The following is an 18114-nucleotide window of genomic DNA, read 5'->3' as shown; positions in this document are numbered from 1 at the left end:
TCTAAATAACTAAGAGTTGACCTAACCATACTATTATATTGCCCATATTTCTAGTTTGGCTATGAGGGTATTGTAGGAGTTATTGCCAAATTTCTTAATGAACTCTACAGACTTCCCCTAGTTGATCAATCTAATAACCCGGTAGGAAAAGGAAATAATTTGGCCTGAATGTTTCAAATGACCCATGGAGAATGGAATCATCACTTTATTTTATAAGGATTCAGAAACCATCTTATAGGGCTTGCCCATGTGACTGCTTTGGCTAATGGGATATTAGCAGATATGATGAAGCAGAGGCTTGCATGGTTGGGCTTGGACTTTTCTTCTCTGAAAAGGCCATGGGAATAAAATGCCTGGGTAAGCCAAAGCGGTCCATGGAGGATAAAAAAACACATATAGCTCCCAGCCAGCCCAAAGACATGTAGCCTAAAGCAGAGCTGCCTGCAAAGCTAATTACATACCATCCGACTCCCAGTTGACTTCATATGTGGCCTAGGCCACCTGACCCCTAGTCGATTCCAAATGCAGCTTAGACCATCTGACCCTCAGCTGACTCCCAATGTGTGAAAAAGAAATCTTATTATTGTCTGCCAGTCAGGTTCTATGGTTTTTATGCAGCATTATTATAGCCATACAGGGCATACCTTTTGGATCCAGTGGACTATCACAGTGCTGGATGCTTAGTAAACCAGTTGCCATGGAGTAGATTCCGACTCATGACGACCTCATGTATGTCAGAGTAGAATTGTGCTCCACAGGGTTTTCAACAGATGATTTTTCAACAGTAGATCTCTAGTTCTTTCTCCGAGGCACCTCTGCGTGGACTCGAATCTCCAACCTTTTGGTCAGCGGCCAAAAGCATTAACCATTTGCACTGCCCAGGGTGTCTGGATGCTCAGTAGGTGCCAAAAAAACCCAGCTAAACTGAACTAAATGGAATTGAAAATGTGCTTGCTATCTCTACGGCAGCTTCAGAGCAGGGCTCTTCTGAAGGCCCCGGACTTGTAACATGATCTTACAAGCACGTGTCCAGAGCTCTGAATCTCAGTTCTTCTGAGGTGGTTAAATATTTACATACCCACAAGCCCATGCACATCTATTAACTGTCCATCAGGACCTAGCCTACAGCTTCCTCTGCCTGGAAGGGCTGAGCTATTTTGATACAAAGCCGATTAAGAGCAACAAGGCCCTGAGGCTAAAGGGAGACCCAGCAACCTCAGACTCTTAAAATGTACGATCCCGGGGTCTCAACCAACACATGTGGGCAAGACGTGTGCTCCTGACTCTGGCAACATAGTGCCTGCGCCTCATTTGTAAGTCCATATCTGGTATGGCTTTCTGTGTGAATGCATTTGGGTACTATGGATGGTGGTTTCGGTGGAGAAGATGGACCCAGCTCACCCCATGCAGGGTGGCACCTGCAAGCTATTGTGGGGGGAGCACAGTCCCGTTCAGTGATCATTCCACTAATAATCACAATACCTCACACCTACTAAAGACTTCATATCCACCAAGCCTTTTAAGTGCTTCATCTCATTCACTCCTCACAACAGCCCTCTGAAGGAGGCATGCTTATTGTTTCCATTTTATACATAAGGAAATTCAGTCTCAGAAAATGTGGGCAACTTGCCCAAGGTCACACGGCCAGTACCTGAAGGGGCTGGTCTTGGTCAGAGAAGTCAGACAAAGCCAAATGATACACAATTCTTGCCCTTGTGGAACTCACATTTTAATTGGTAGATTAACTCATCAATAAATCATAATGGAAGGGTATTTTTAAAGTTAACATTATTGGTCTGGGGGTAGGGCATGGGAGGAAATAGTAGAGTGAGGAATGGTGTATCCTGGTAGCTGAAGATTGTTTGCTGAGCTGTGATGAAAGAGAGTTTGCAAATTTGAGGTAGGAGATGGAGTGGGCATGGATCCTAATATGGGTGTAGGGAGCAGAGGAAATCCAGGAGGAAGAAGGGATAGGACAGGGATCAGGGACTGTTTCTGCACGGGTTGGCCCAAGAGGAGAGGACCTGCTACCCAGAGCAATTAGGCTAGAAAAAGAAATAAAGGGGATCCAAACTGGTAAGGAAGAAGTAAAAGTAATTGCAAATGATATGATCTTATACACAGAAAACCCTAAAGAAGCCATAAGAAAACTACTGGAGCTAGTAGTAGAGTTCAGCAAAGTGTCAGAATACAAGACAAACATACAAAAATCAGTTGGATTCCTCTATACCAACAAAGAGAACGTCAAAGAGGAAATCACCAAATCAATGTCATTTATAATAGCGCCAAGAAGATAAAATGGTTAGGAATAAATCTAACCAGAGATATAAAAGACCTATACAAAGAAAACTACAAGACACTACTGCCAGAAACCAAAAGAGAACTACATAAGTGAAAAAACATACCTTGGTCATGGATAGGAGGACTCAACATTGTGAAAATGTCAGTTCTACCCAAAGTGATCTATAGATACAATGCAACCCCAATCCAAATTCCAATGACATTTTTTAACGAGGTGGAGAAACAAATCACCAATTTCATATGGAAAGGGAAGAGGCTCCAGATAAGTAAAGCATCACTGAAAAAGAAGAACAAAGTGGGAGGCCTCTCACTACCTGATTTTAGAACCTATTTTACTGCCACAGTAGTCAAAACAGCCTGGTATTGGTACAACAGCAGATACATAGACCAATGGAACAGAATTGAGAATCCAGAAATAAACTCATCCACCTATGAGCAGCTGATATTTGACAAAGGCCTAAAGTCCATTAAATACGGAAAACACAGTCTCTTTAACGAATGGTGTTGGCATAACTGGATATCCATCTGCAGCAAAATGAAACAAGACCCATCCCTCACACCATGCACAAAAACTAACTCAAAATGGATCAAAGACCTAAATATAAAATCTAAAATGATAAAGATCATGGAAGAAAAAATAGGAACAGTGCCAGGAGCCCTAATATGTGGTATAAACAGTATACAAAACATTACTAACAATGCACAAATAGCAGAAGACAAACTAGGTAACTAGGAGCTCCTAAAAATTAAACACTTATGCTTGTCCAAAGAATTTATCAAAAGAGTAAAAAGACAGACTGGGAAAAATTTTTTGGCTATGAGAAATCTGATCAGCACCTAATCTCTAAAATCTACAAAAAAAAAAAAAAAATTTTTTTTTTTGTAGTTTTTATGGCAAAACCTCAACAACAAAAAGACAAATAATCCAGTTTAAAAATGAGCAAAGGATATGAATGGGCATTTCACCAAAGAAGACATTCAGGTGACTACAGATACATGAGGAAATGCTCACGATCATTAGCCATTAGAGAAATGCAAATCAAAACTACAATGATATAGACTGGAACACTTATACACTGCTGGTAGGAATGTAAAATGGTACAACCACTTTGGAAATCAATTTGGTGCTTCCTTAAAAAGCTAGAACTACCATATGATCCAGCAATCCCACTCCTCGGAATATATCCTAGAGAAATAAGAGCCTTTACACACCCATGTTCATTGCAGCACTGTTTACAATAGCAAAAAGATGGAAACAACCAAGGTGCCCATCATTGGATGAATGGATAAACAAATTATTGTATATATACACAATGGAATACTATACAACAATAAAGAACGATGAATCTCCGAAACGTCTCACATCATCAATGAATCTGGAAAGCATTATGCTGAGTGAAATTAGTCACAAAAGGGCAAATATTGTATGAGACCAGTGTTATAAGAACTCAGGTTTCAACACAGAAGAAAACATTCTTTGATGGTTACGAGGGTGGGGAGGGAAGGAGTGGGGTATTCACTATCTAGATAGTAAACAAGAATTATTTTAGGTGAAGGGAAGGACAACACACAATACAGGGGAAGTCAGCACAACTGGACTAAACCAAAAGCAAAGAAGCTTCCTGAATACAACCAAACACTTCGAAGGACAGAGTAGCAGGAGTGGGGATCTGGGGACGGTGGTTTCGGGGGACATCTAGGTCAAGTGTATTAGGAAAATGTTCTGCATCCCACGTTGGTGAGTGGCGTCTGGGGTCTTAAAAGCTAGCAAGTGGCCATATAAGATGCATCAATTGGTTTCAACCCACCCAGAGCAAAGGAGAACGAAGAAAAACAAAGATACAAGGAAAATATTAGCCCAAGAGGCAAAAGGGCCACATAAACCAGAGACTCCATCAGCCTGAGGCTAGAATAGCTAGATGGTGCCTGGCTACCACCAATGACTGCCCTGACAGGGAACACAACAGAGAACCCCTGATGGAGCAGAAGAAAAGTGGGAGACAGACCTCAAGTTCTAGTAAGAAGACCAGACTTAACGGTCTAACTAAGACTGGACGGACCCCAGAGGTCAGAGTCCCGGGACTGTCTGTTAGCCCAAAACTAAAACCCTTCCCAAAGCCAACTTTTCAGACAAAGATTGGACTGGACTATGAGACATAAAATGATAATGGTGAGGAATGTGCTTCTTACCTCAAGTAGACACAGGAGACTATGTGGGCAGCCCCTGTCTGGAGGCTAGATGAGAAGGCAGAGGGGAACTGGAGCGGGTTAAAGGGACACAGGAAATATAGGGTGGAGAGAAGGAGCGTGCCATCACATACAAAGGAAGAGTAACTAGGGTCACATAACAATGTGTGTGTAAGATTTGTATGAGAAACTGACTTGAACTGTAAACTTTCACTTAAAGCACAATAAAGAAAAAAAAAAGAGGAAAGGACCTGGTCGTGTTCAAGTGGGAGTGGACAGGGTTGGGGGGCACAAATGTGCCTGGTGGATCTGTGAGGTGTGTTCTACTGAGAGTGAGAGGTAACGCTCTCCATCCTCTTCCTTGTGAGACTTCCAGTAAAGTCTACAAAAAAGTCACAAAATGCTGAGTGTGACTTATGACCTATGACCTATGAGGTCATGTCCAAGGGTTATGTAAAGACAGAATCAGAGTGTGTTTGCTATGAGCACATCAGTGTCTCTGTGATCTCTGGGAACAGATACATCCCCAGGGCCAACTCAACCAGAGCAGAGCTTGATCAGCTAATGGCCAAGGGTCTCTTCCTGCTAATGAGTGCAAGCGTGGCCAGGGAGCATGGCCTGGCAAACAGAGTGAGGGCTGGACTTCTGTCCCCATCCACTCCATCAGCTAGGTGTCTTCAGGCAGATATATTAAGGTCTGCAGGAGCCCAGACACTTGTCTGGCACAGAAGAGAGATAGCAGTCATCTGGCTGTAAGGCTGTGATGCTGCTGTGCTATATGGTCCTGGGGTAGAGGTGTGGCCAGTGTGCCTTGGAGGTCTGGGGGTCAGAGGTGTGCTTTGCCTGGCTAGAAAGATGCCAGATAAGAAAGGCCTCACATCATGCTTAAGCCGAGCCCTCGGGGATGAGCAGAATCTCGCCAGACAGAAAACAGAGTGAGGGACCTCCTTGACCCTTGGAAAGCAAACATAAGCAAAGGCATACCAAAAAAAAAAAAAAAAAAAACATTGCCATCAAGTCGATTCTGACTCCTAGTGACTGTACTGGACAGAGTGGAACTGCCTCACAGGGTTTCCAAGGCTGTAAATCTTTATGGGAGCAGACTGCCACATTGCCACATCTTTCTCCTGTGGAGCAGCTGGTGGGCTTTAACCACTGACCTTTCACTTAGCAGCTGATAGCTTAACCACTGCACCACCAGGGCTCCTTAAGCAAAGGCATGGAAACATGAATTTGTGACCAAGAGGTGTTTTCAGTTGCTAGTGGCACCAAGGATTGCAAAAATTAGCTCCCCACAAAAATTCTCCATGAGAGGCCACCAGTACCAAAACCAAACCAGTTGTCATCGAGCTGACTTCAACTAATGTGTGACCCCATATGTGTCAGAGTAGAATTGTGCTCCACAGACTTTTTTTTATCTTCTTATTGTGCTGTAGGTGAAAGTTCACAGCTCCAGTTAGCTTCTCATACAAAAATTTGTACACATATTGTTATGTGACCGTAGTTACAATCCCCCTTTCCACCCTAGGTTTTCCCATGTCCATTCAACCAGCTCCTATTCCTTTCTGCCTTCTCATCCTCTGCCTCCTGCCTCTGGTCAGGAGCTGCCCATTTAGTCTTTTGTATCTATTTGAACTAAGAAGCACACTATTCTCAAGGATTACTTTATGTTTTATAGTCCAGCCTAATCTTTGTCTGAAGACTTGGCTTCGGGAGTGGTTTTGGTTCTGGGTTAACAAAGAGTCCAGGGACCATGTCTTCAGGGGTTCCTCTAGTCTCAGGCCATTAAATCTGGTCTTTTACTAGAATTTGAGTTCTGCACCACACTTTTCTCCTGCTCCATTGGGGACCCTCTGTTGTGTTCCTTGTCAGGGTGGTCACTGGTGGGATGCAGAACATTTTCTTAATACACTTTGCTATGCCAACTGACCTAGATGTCCTCTGAAGCCGTGGTATCCAGACCCCCACTCCTGCTACTCTGTCCCTCGAAGCATTTAGTTGTATTCAGGAAACTTCTTAGCTTTTGGCTTAGTCCAGTTGTGCTGACTTCCCCTATATTGTGTGTTGTCCTTCCCTTCACCTATAATAATTCTTGTTTACTATCTAGTTAGTGAATACCTCTCTCCCTCCCTCTCCACTCTTGTAACCATCAAAGAATGTTTTCTTCTGTGTTTAAGCCTCTTGAGTTCTTATAACACTGGTCTCATACAATATTTGCCCTTTTGTGACTAATTTCACTCAGCATAATGCTTTCCAGATTCATTGATGATGTGAGATATTTCTGAGATTCATCGTTCTTTATTGTTGCATAGTATTCCATTGTGTGTATATACAATAATTTGTTTATCCATTCATCCAATGATGGGCACCTTGGTTGTTTCCATCTTTTTGCTATTGTAAACAGTGCTGCAGTGAACATGGGTGTGCATATATCTATTCGTGTAAAGGCTCTTATTTCTCTAGGATATATTCCAAGGAGTGGGATTGCCAGATGGTATGGTAGTTCTATTTCTAGATTTTTAAGGAAGCACTAAATCGATTTCCAAAGTGGTTGTACCATTTGACATTCCCACCAGCAGTGTATAAGTATTCCAGTTCTCTGCAACCTCTCCAACATTTATTATTTTGTGTTTTTTGGATTAACACCAGCCTTGTTGGGGTGAGATGGTATTTCTGAAATTTTATTGTTAATCTTTTGGATTTCTATTTGCTGTCTGTGGATTCTTGTAGCCTGTTAAATTTGCCATTATACTGTTCTATAACCTTCTTAAGTTCCTCTGTTGCTTTGTCTGTGTGTTGCTTGGCTTTGTCTGTGTTTTGCCTGATCTCTTTCCTGATCTCTTGAAGAGCTCTGTATATTAATCTTTTGAATTCTGCCTCCGGTAATTCCAAGGCTTTATCTTCCTCTGGGAGGTTTCTTGATTTCTTTGTTTTGGTGGCTTGCTGAAGCCATCATGATCTGCCTCTTTAGATGATTTGATATTGACTGTTGTCTCTGAGCCATCAATAATTTATTATATTTATTTATTTTATTTTTGCTTACTGTGTTCTAGCTTCTTGTCTTGTTTTGTTCTGATATGCCTAAATAGGCTGGTCATGTGAGCTAATTTGATTATTGACATCTTTGAAGCTCTCATGTCCTGTCACCAGGTGCTTAGAGCTGCTACTAGGTATGTGAGGCCAGGGGTCCATTTACTTTTCTTGTGTGGATTCAGTTCAGGTGTCCAGATGGTCGGTCATCAAGTGTGTGGTGTAGGCTCTCACCTACAGTCCTAGACAGGCATGGCTACATAAGGGTGATTGGAGCAGGCACAGGTATCTGGCTATGTTGTTGTTGTTGTTGTTAGGTGCCGTCGAGTAGGTTCCGACTCATAGCGATCCTATGCACAACAGAATGAAACACTGCCTGGTCCTGAGTCGTCCTCACAATTGTTGTTATACTTGAGCTTATTGTTGCAGCCACTGTGTCAGTCCACCTCGTTGAGGGTTTTCCTCTTTTCCGCTGACCCTGTCCTCTGCCAAGCATGATGTCCTTCTCCAGGGACTGATCCCTCCTGGCAACACGTCCAAAGTATGTAAGACGCAGTCTCGCCATCCTTGCCTCTGAGGAGCATTCTGGCTGTACTTCCTCCAAGACAGATTTGTTTGTTCTTTTGGCAGTCCATGGTATATTCAATATTCTTCTCCAATACCTCCACATAGATCTGGCTATAGTAGGGGGTTATGTGCTGAGCTAGGTAGGGAGCTAATGGCTGCCCCTGAGTACCTGGGTGGAAGGTGTGTCCCTGTTCCCTAGAGTGTGTAAGTGGGTAGGTTTTACAGCTGGACTTTGAGCACTCAGTGCTGTTGGCTGTAAGGACTAGGAGGCACCACTTACTCTCAGACTCCTGTCTTGGGTGGCTAGGTGGAGTGGATGGAGCCTCCAGTCTTCAGGCCCCTGATGTGGGTAGGTGAAAACCACACTTAATGGGTAGGGCGGTGTCAAATGTCTTGAATCTGCCACTCCCCCTTAGCTGTTGCAGTTGAAAATAGGATTCAGGCATGTACCCTCTTGTACTATGCTAATGAGGGCCTATGCTAATGAGGGCCTATGCTAATGAGGGCCTATGCTAATGAGGGCCTATGCTGTTGAAACGGTCGGTCCCACACAGGTCTAGGCAGGAATGAAAGGCATTCAAAGTCCGTGGACCCCTTATACCTGTGTCTAGGTAAAGGGTCTGTGCTGCTCTGAGGTCCCAGTTCAGGGGAGCTGGCAAATTATTTTTGTTTCTTATTTGTTCCCTCTCTGAAGCTGGGAGAATGGCCCCGAGCCCTGAACGGGTCCCAATTCTGGCCCAGGGGGCATGGCAATCACTGAAGCTGCCAGGGATTGAAAGAGAGCAGAAAGGGTTTGGGTGAATGGGAGAGTTACTTCTTAGAGTGGGAAAGATTTATTTATTTTTTTATCCCGCTCCGTAGATTAGATGCTTGCACTTAACTTCCGCAGATCTAGTGCTGCATTCCCCTGGTTCTGCGGGCTTGCGCAGACTCTCCACGGCTTAGTTTCTCCTGGTGTGGAAAACGTGTCCTGCGTGCTACTGCTTGCCTCAGCCCATGTGCACTGGCTGATCCAGACTGCAGGGTGCTGGCCTGGTCAGGTCTGGCAAATCCTCACTGCTTCTGAACTATCTTTTCCTCCCCCTGCCACTCAGTCTGACCCCTCAACTTTGATGTTCAGGGCTCCTGGATTGCCATATACAATCAATTCATTTGTTTTTTCAGGTCTTTGTTGTAAGAGGGACCACAAGAAGCATCTTACTTCTCCTCCATCTCGGCCCCGCCTCTCCTTAGGGTTTTCCATGGCTGATTTTTCAAGTAGATCATCACGCAGTTCTTGCAGAGTGCCTCTGGGTGGACTCCAATCTCCTACCTTTTATTTTTTTTGTGTGCTTTAAGTGAAAGTTTACGTATCAAGTCAGTCTCGCATACAAAAATTTATATACACCTTTCTGTATATTCCTAATTGCTCGCCCCCTAATGAGACATCACACGCCTTCCCCCCACTCTCTCTTTTAATTTCAATTCAGCCAGCTTCTGACCCCCTCTGCCCTGTCATCTCCCCTCCAGACAGGAGATGCCAACCTAGTCTCATGGGTCTACCTGATCCATGAAGCTCATTCTTTACCAGTATTATTTTCGATCCCATTGTCCAGTCCAAACCCTGTCTGAAGAGTTGGCTTTGGGAATGGCTTGTGTCTTAAGCTAACAGAAGGTCTAGGGCCCATGACCACAGGGGTCCTTCTAATCTCAGTCAGACCATTAAGTCTAGTCTTTTTACGGGAATTTGGAGTCTGCATCCCACTGCTCTCCTGCTCCCTCAGGGGTTCTCTGTTGTGTTCCCTGCCAGGGCAGTCATCAGTTGTAACCAGGCACCATCTAGCTCTTCTGGTCTCAGGCTGATATAGTCTCTGGTTTATGTGGCCCTTTCTACCTCTTGCACTCATAATTACTTTGTGTCTTTGGTGTTCTTCATTCTCCTTTGCTCCAGGTGGGTTCAGACCCATTGATGCATCTTAGGTGGCCGCTTGCTAACATTTAAAACCCCAGACGCAGTGTCCAAAGTGGGATGCAGGATGTTTTCTTAATAGATTTAATTATGCCAATTGACGTAGATAACCTCTGAAAACATGGTCCACAAACCCCTGCCCCTGCTAAGGCTGGCCTTCGAAGCATTCAGTTTATTCAGGACACTTTTTTGCCTTTGGTTTAGTCCAGTTGTGCTGACCTACCCTGTACTGTGTGTTGTCTTTCCCTTCACCGAAAATAGTTCTTATCTAATGTCTACTTAGCGAATACCCCTCTCCCTCCCTCCCTCCCTCCCTCCCTCCCCGTCTCATAACCATCAAAGAAAACTTTCTTCTCTGTTTAAACTATTTCTGGAATTCTTATAATGGGGTCTTATATAATATTTGTCCTTTTGCAACTGACTAATTTCACTCAGCATAATGCCTTCCAGATTCCTCCATGTTATGAAATGTTTCACAGATTCATCACTGTTCTTTATCGATGTGTAGTATGCCACTGTGTGAATATACCATAATTTATTTATCCATTCATCCATCGATGGGCACCTTGGTTGCTTCCATTTTTGCTATTGTAAACAGTGCTGCAATAAACATGGGTGTGCATATATCTGTTCATGTAAAGGCTCTTATTCCTCTAGGATATGTTCCAAAGAGTGGGATTGCTGGATCATATGGTAGTTCTATTTCTAGCTTTTTAAAGAAGTGCCAAATTGATTTCCAAAGTGGTTGTACCATTTTACATTCCGACCAGCAGTGTATAAGTGTTCCAATCTCTCCACAGCCTCTTCAACATTTATTATTTTGTGTTTTTTGGATTAATGCCAGCCTTGTTGGAGTGAGCTGGAATCTCATTGTAGTTTTGATTTGCCTTTCTCTAATGGCTAATGACCCTGAACATTTCCTCATGTATCTGTTAGCTACCTGAATGTCTTCTTTAGTGAAGTGCCTGTTCATATCTTTTGCCCATTTTTTAAATTTTGTTATTTTTCTTTTTGTAGTTGAGTTTTTGCGGTATCATGTAGATTTTAGAGATCGGATGTTGATCAGAAATATCATAGCTTTTTCCCAGTCTGTAGATGATCTTTTTACTCTTTTGGTGTAGTCTTCGGATGAGCATTTTTAGGAGCTCCCAGTTATCTAGTTTGTCTTCTACCTTGTTAGTTATGTTCTGAATAGTGTTTATGCCATGTATTAGGGCTTCTAGCATCGTATCTATTTTTTCCTCCATGATCTTTATTGTTTTAGGTTTTATATTTAGGTCTTTGATCCATTTTGAGTCCATTTTTGTGCACGGTGTGAGGTATGGGTCTTGTTTCATTTTTTTTTTTTGCAGATGGATATCCAGTTATGCCAACACCATTTGTTAAAAAGACTGTCTTTTCCCCATTTAACTGACTTTGGGCCTTTGTCAAATATCAACTGCTCATATGTGGATGGATTTATGTCTGAATTCTCAATTCTGTTCCATTGGTCTATGTATCTGTTGTTGTATCAGTACCAGGCTGTTTTGACTACTGTGGCGGTATAAAAGGTTCTAAAATGAGGTAGAGTGAGGCCTCCCACTTTGTTCTTCTTTTTCAGTAATACTTTACTTATCCGGGGCCTCTTTCCCTTCCATATGAAGTTGGTGATTTGTTTCTCCATTTCATTAAAAAATGTCACTGGAATTTGGATCAGAACTGCATTGTATATATAGATGGCTTTTGATAGAATAGACATTTTTACTATGTTAATTCTTCCTATCCCTGACCAAGGTATGATTTTCCACTTATGTAGTTCTCTTTTGGTTTCTTGCAGTAGTGTCTTGTAGTTTTCTCAGTATAGGTCTTTTACATCTCTGGTAAGATTTATTGCTAAGTATTTTATCTTCTTGGGGGCTAATCTAAATGGTATTGAGTTGGTGATTTCCTCTTTGATATTCTTTTTGTTGATGTAGAGAAATCCAACTGATTTTTGTATGTTTATCTTGTATCGTGATACCCTGCTGAACTCTTTTATTAGTTTCAGTAGTTTTCTTGAGGATTCCTTAGAGTTTTCTGTGTATAAGATCATGTCATCTCTGGGAAAATATTTTTAGCTATGACATTTCCGATCAGCACCTCATCTCCAAAATCTACATGATATTGCAAAAACTCAACTACGAAAAGAAAAATAACAAAATTTAAAAAATGGGCAAAAGATATGAACAGGCACTTCACTAAAGAAGACACTTCACTAACAGATACATGAGGAAATGCTCAGGGTCATTAGCCATTAGAGAAAGGCAAATCAAAACTACAATGAGATTCCAGCTCACTCCAACAAGGCTGGCATTAATCCAAAAAACACAAAATAATAAATGTTGAAGAGGCTGTGGAGAGATTGGAACACTTATACACTGCTGGTCGGAATGTAAAATGGTACAACCACTTTGGAAATCAATTTGGCACTTCTTTAAAAAGCTAGAAATAGAACTACCATATGATCCAGCAATCCCACTCTTTGGAACATATCCTAGAGGAATAAGAGCCTTTACATGAACAGATATATGCACACCCATGTTTATTGTAGCACTGTTTACAATAGCAAAAATGGAAGCAACCAAGGTGCCCATCGATGGATGAATGGATAAATAAATTATGGTATATTCACACAGTGGCATACTACACATCGATAAAGAACAGTGATGAATCTGTGAAACATTTCATAACATGGAGGAATCTGGAAGGCATTATGCTGAGTGAAATTAGTCAGTTGCAAAAGGACAAGTATTGTATGTGACCAGTATCATGAGAACTCGAGAAATAGTTTAAACAGAGAAGAAAATATTCTTTGATGGTTATGAGGGGGGGAGGGAGGGGGGATGGGAGAGGGGTACTCATCAATTAGATAGTAGATAAGAGCTTTTTTTCCCAAGAGCTACTTTAGGTGATGGAAAAGACAACACAAAATACAGGCAAGGTCAGCACAACTGGAGTAAACCAAAGGCTAAGAAGTTTCCTGAATAACCTGAATGCTTCGAAGGCCAGTGTGGCAGGGGCAGGGGTTTGAGGACCATGGTTTAAGGGGAAATCTAAGTGAATTGGCATAATAAAATCTATTAAGAAAATATTCTGCAGCCCACTTTGGAGAGTGTCTGGGGTCCTAAACACCAGCAAGAAGCCATCTAAGATGCATCAATGGGTCTCAACCCACCTGAAGCAAAGGAGAATGAAGAACACCAAAGACACAAGGTAATCATGAGCCCAAGAGACAGAAAGGGCCACATAAACCAGAGACTACATCAGCCTGAGACCAGAAGAACTAGGTGGTGCCTGGCTACAACCAATAAGAGAGAACTCCTGAGGGAGTAGGAGAGCAGTGGGATAGAGACCCCAAATTCTCTTAAAATGACCAGACTTAATGGTCTGACCGTAACTAGAAGGACCCCTGTGGTCATGGCCCCCAGACCTTCTGCTGGCCCAGGACAGGAAGCATTCCCAAAGCCAACTCTTCATACAGGGATTGGACTGGACAATGGGTTGGAGAGGGATGCTGGTGGGGAGTGAGCTTCATGGATCAGGTGGACACTTGAGACTATGTTGGCATCTCCAGTCTGGTGGCGATATGAGAGGGTAGAGGGGGTTAGAAGCTGGTGAAATGGACACAAAAAGAGAGAGTGGAGGGAGGGAGCGGGCTGTCTCATTAGGGGGAGAGCAATTGGGAGTATTTAGCAAGGTTTTGTGTGAGAGACTGACTTGACTTATAAACTTTCACTTTGAAGCACAATAAAAAAAAAAAAAGATCAAGTCATTGGCAAATAGAGATACCTTTACTTCTTCCTTGCCAATCTGGATGCTCCTTTATTTCTTTATCTAGCCTAATTGCTCTGGCTCGGACCTCTAGCACAATGTTGAGTAAGAGCAGTGATAAAGGGCATCCTTGTCTGGTTCGCGATCTCAGTGAGAATGTTTTCAGACTCTCTCCATTTAGGATGATGTTGGCTATTGGCTTTGTACAAATGCCCTTTATTATGTTGAGGAATTTTCCTTCTATGCCTGTCTTGTTGAAAGTTTTCATCATGAATGGGTGTCGAACTTTGTCAAACGCCTTTTCTGCATCAATTGATAAAATCATGTGATTCTTGTCTTTTGCTTTATTTATAGCATGGATTACATTACTTCTTTTTCTAATGTTGAACCATCCCTGCATACCTGGTATGAATCCCACTTGGTCATGGCGAATTATTTTTTCGATATATTGTTGAGTTCTATTGGCTAGAATTTTGTGGATTTTTGCATCTAAGTTCGTGAGGTATACACGTCTGTAATTTTCTTTTTTTGTGGTGTCTTTATCTGCTTTTTGTATCAGGGGTATGTTGGCTTCATAGAATGAGTTTGGGAATATTCTATCCTTCTCTATGCTCTGAAATACCTTTAGTAGTAGAGGTGTTAACTCTCCTGTGAAAGTTTGGTAGAACTCTGCAGTGAAGCCGTCTGGGCCAGGGCTTTTTTTTGTTGTTGTTGGGAGTTTTTTGATTGCCTTTTCAATTTCTTGTTTTGTTATGGGTCTATTTAATTTTTCTACCTCTGTTTGTGTTAGTTTAGGTAGGTAGTGTGTTTCTAGGAATTCATCCATTTCTTCTAGGTTTTCAAATTTGTTAGAGTGTGATTTTTCATACTAATCTAATATGATTCTTTTAATTTCAGTTGGGTCTGTTATAATATTGCCCATTTCATTTCTTATTTGGGTTATTTGCTTCCTCTCCTGTTTTTCTTTTGTCAGTTTGGCCAGTGGTTTATCAGTTTTGTTGATTTTTTTCAAAGAACCAGCTTTTGGCCTTGTTAATTCTTTCAATTGTTTTTGTTTTCTATTTCATTTAATTCTGCTCAAATTTTTGTTATTTTCTTTCTTTTGGGTGCCTGAGGGTTTCTTTTGTTGCTCTCTTTCTATTTGTTCAAGTTGTAGGGAGAATTCTTTGATTTTGGCCCTTTCTTCTTTTTGGATGTGTGCATTTATTGATATAAACTGACCTCTGAGCACTTCTTTCACTGTGTCCCAAAGGTTCTGATAGGAAGTGTTTTCTTTCTCATTGGAGTCTACGAATTTCTTTTTTACATCCTTAATGTCTTCTATGACAGAGTCTTTTTTGAGCAGGGTATTGTTCAGTTTCCAAGTGTTTGATTTCTTTTCCCTGCTTTTTCTGTTATTTTTAATTTCTTTAAGTGCTTTATCTGTGTGTTCCTTGGCTTGTTCTGAGTATTGCCTCATTTCCTTCCTGATGTATTGAAGGGTTCTGTATTGAAAGGTTCGGTATATTAATCTTTTGTATTCTGCATCTGGTAATTCCAGGAAAGCATTTTCACCTAGAAGATCCCTGGATTCTTTGTTTTGAGAGCTTGTTGAAGCAATCATGGTCTGTTTCTTTATGTGATTTGATATCGACTATTGTCTCCGAGCAATCTGTAAGTTATTGTGTTAGTTTATTTTATGTTTGCTTGCTGTATCCTAGCTTCTTGCTTTGTTTTGTTTTGATGTGCCCAAATGGGTTGCTTGAGTGAGCTAGCCTGATTATTTTCACCTTTGAAGCTCTGATGTCCTGTCACCAGATGGCTAGAGCTGTTATCAGGTATATCAGTCTAGGGGTCCATTCACTTTTCTTGTATGGTTTCAGCTCATGTGTCCAGGTAGCAGCTCATCAAGTGTGTCGTACAGGCTCTTAGAGTGGCAGGAGTGATTGGTGTAGGTACTGGCATCTGATTGCAGGAAGGGGTCATGCTCTGAAGAAGGCAGGGGCTGAGAATCGTCCCCCAGGTGTCTCTGAGGAAGGTGCATCCCTCCGCCCTAGAGCGTACAGGTGGGTGGGTTCTGCAGATAGACCATGGGCACCAGCAGTTTTTGGTTGTAAGGACTGGGAGGTACCAGTTATCATTGGACCCCTGTCATGGGTGGCTGGGTGACCTGAGTGGAGCCACCAGACATCAGGCCCCTGATGTGGGTAGGTGAAGACCCTGTTTAGTAGGCAAAGTGGTGTCAAACATCAAACACCCACCTCTCCACTGCACAGTAGCCTGCCAATAAAGGCCTAATCTCCTGCAATAGGCCCACAGAGGTCCCTGCAGGGGGGAAAGGTACTCAAAGTCCATGGACCATTTATGCCTGGACAGGAACTGCTTCTATCCTGAGCTCCCCAGGTTAGTTGAGCTGGCAAATTATCTTTTCCCTCAACTGTGAATTTATTCCTTCTCCAAGGCTGAGAGGATGGCTCTAGGCGCTCAACAGGGCCTATCTCAGGCCCTGGGAAATCAACAGTCGCTGAAGCCAGCTTGGGGGTGGGTGTGCAGTAAAGTATACGCAAATACTTAGCTTTTGCCAATAGTGCCGTTCTTCTCTGATCCACAGGTGTGAGTAGGCTGTGTGGCTGGCTGCTTCTCCCGGAGGAAACTGTGGTCGAAAGCTAGCACCAGCCCGCCGTAGCTGCTCCCGGGAATGGTGCCTGAGGGCTCCTGGCGACTCACGTCTGATAACTCCTCTCTGCTTCTGAACCGTCTCTTCCTCCCCATGCCACTCAGTTAGTTTTCCAACCTTGCCTTTGATGTTCAGGCCCCTAGCTTGTCATAAATATACTTGTTTCACTTCTTTTCGGGTCTTTGTTGTAAGACAGCTTGCCAGAAGCATCTATGTATTCCACCATCTTGACCCCACTTCACCTCCTCCCTTTTGATTAGTAGCCAAGTGCTTTAACGTTTTCACCATCCAGGGTCTCTGAGAGGCCCCAGTCACCTTAAATAAGCAAGCTGTCTAACGGAAACCTCGGTGGTCGTGATATATCTCAGCTTCATAGAAAGTCCTCTCACTCTCCTTTCCAAATAGCCTGGTGATCTAAAGCTTCTCCCTCACAGAAGATGCCACTGGACCAGCTGGTGAATTATAGGGAAGCTTCCCGGAGGGTAGGGCCGGGAAGGAAGTTTGACCAGAGTGTAAAGGAGTTGTAAAGAGGAACCTTCAAGGTTCCTGCTACAATTTACGACATTAACTATTCTTACAGGTTAAATTGTGTCTGCCACGAAATACATGTTGGAATTCTAACCCCTATACCTGTGGATATAATCCTGTTTGGAAATAGGGTTTTCTTTGTTATATTAGGAAACCCTGGTGGTGTACTGGTTAAGTGCTACAGCTGCTAACCTTAAAGGTCGGCAGTTCAAATCTACCAGACGCTCCTTGGAAACTCTATGGGGGCAGTTCTACTCTGTCCTATAGGGTTGCTATGAGTCGGAATCGACTCGACGGCAACGGGTTTTTGGTTTTGTTATGTTCAAGAGGCCATATCAATGTCGGGGTGTGTGTCCTAAACCTAATCACTTCTGAGTTATAAAAAGAGCAGCTTATACACAGACGCAAGTATATATAATGTGGAAGAGAGATACTATGGGAAGATCAGAGCACCCAGGACTACTGACGAAGAAGTAATCTACATGTCTGAGACTCTGATTTGGACTTTTAGCCTCCTGAACTGTGAGAAAATATTGCTGAACCCTATAAGGTGGGTCCTTGTCCAGGCATGCTCATACTTGCTAATGACCTGGACATCGGTCTTTGAGAAAGAGAAAGTAACTTTACTGCAATGCGCAGAGCAAAGAGCTGGGAGGAAGTTCCTCAGATCTGACTCCCTGAGCTATGGGGAAGCAGGGGTTACATATCATTTGAGCAGCAAGATGGTGGTGGTGCAGCCATATTGGGGAGGGAAAATTCTAGGAGTGAATACATAGGGAAGATGTTCCAGGAATTATGGTGGCCAGGAAACAGGAGGTGATGTAGTTCTTATCGGACCTCTCCCTTCAGAATCAAGTCAGGAGATGACTTTCCTTCTGATTTGTTGCACCTGTAGCTTCGAACACTGTTGAAGTTAACAGTCACAGCTGGCCATTCTGTGCATGCGGGGTGGGCCAAATCTGGCTTGGGCTGGTATAGGGCAGTCTTTTCCTACTACTGGAAACTTACTGGCATCCCTATGGTCAGGTTACAAAAATAAATTTCTGTTCCTAAAGCCACCCACTTGTGGTATTTGTGTTATGGTAGAGCTAGCTAACTGAGACACCTA

This window comes from Loxodonta africana, chromosome 15, assembly GCF_030014295.1.
Source record: "Loxodonta africana isolate mLoxAfr1 chromosome 15, mLoxAfr1.hap2, whole genome shotgun sequence".
Classification (NCBI taxonomy): domain Eukaryota; kingdom Metazoa; phylum Chordata; class Mammalia; order Proboscidea; family Elephantidae; genus Loxodonta; species Loxodonta africana.
The sequence above is the reverse complement of the archived record's forward strand: the minus strand, read 5'-3'. Positions refer to the sequence as shown.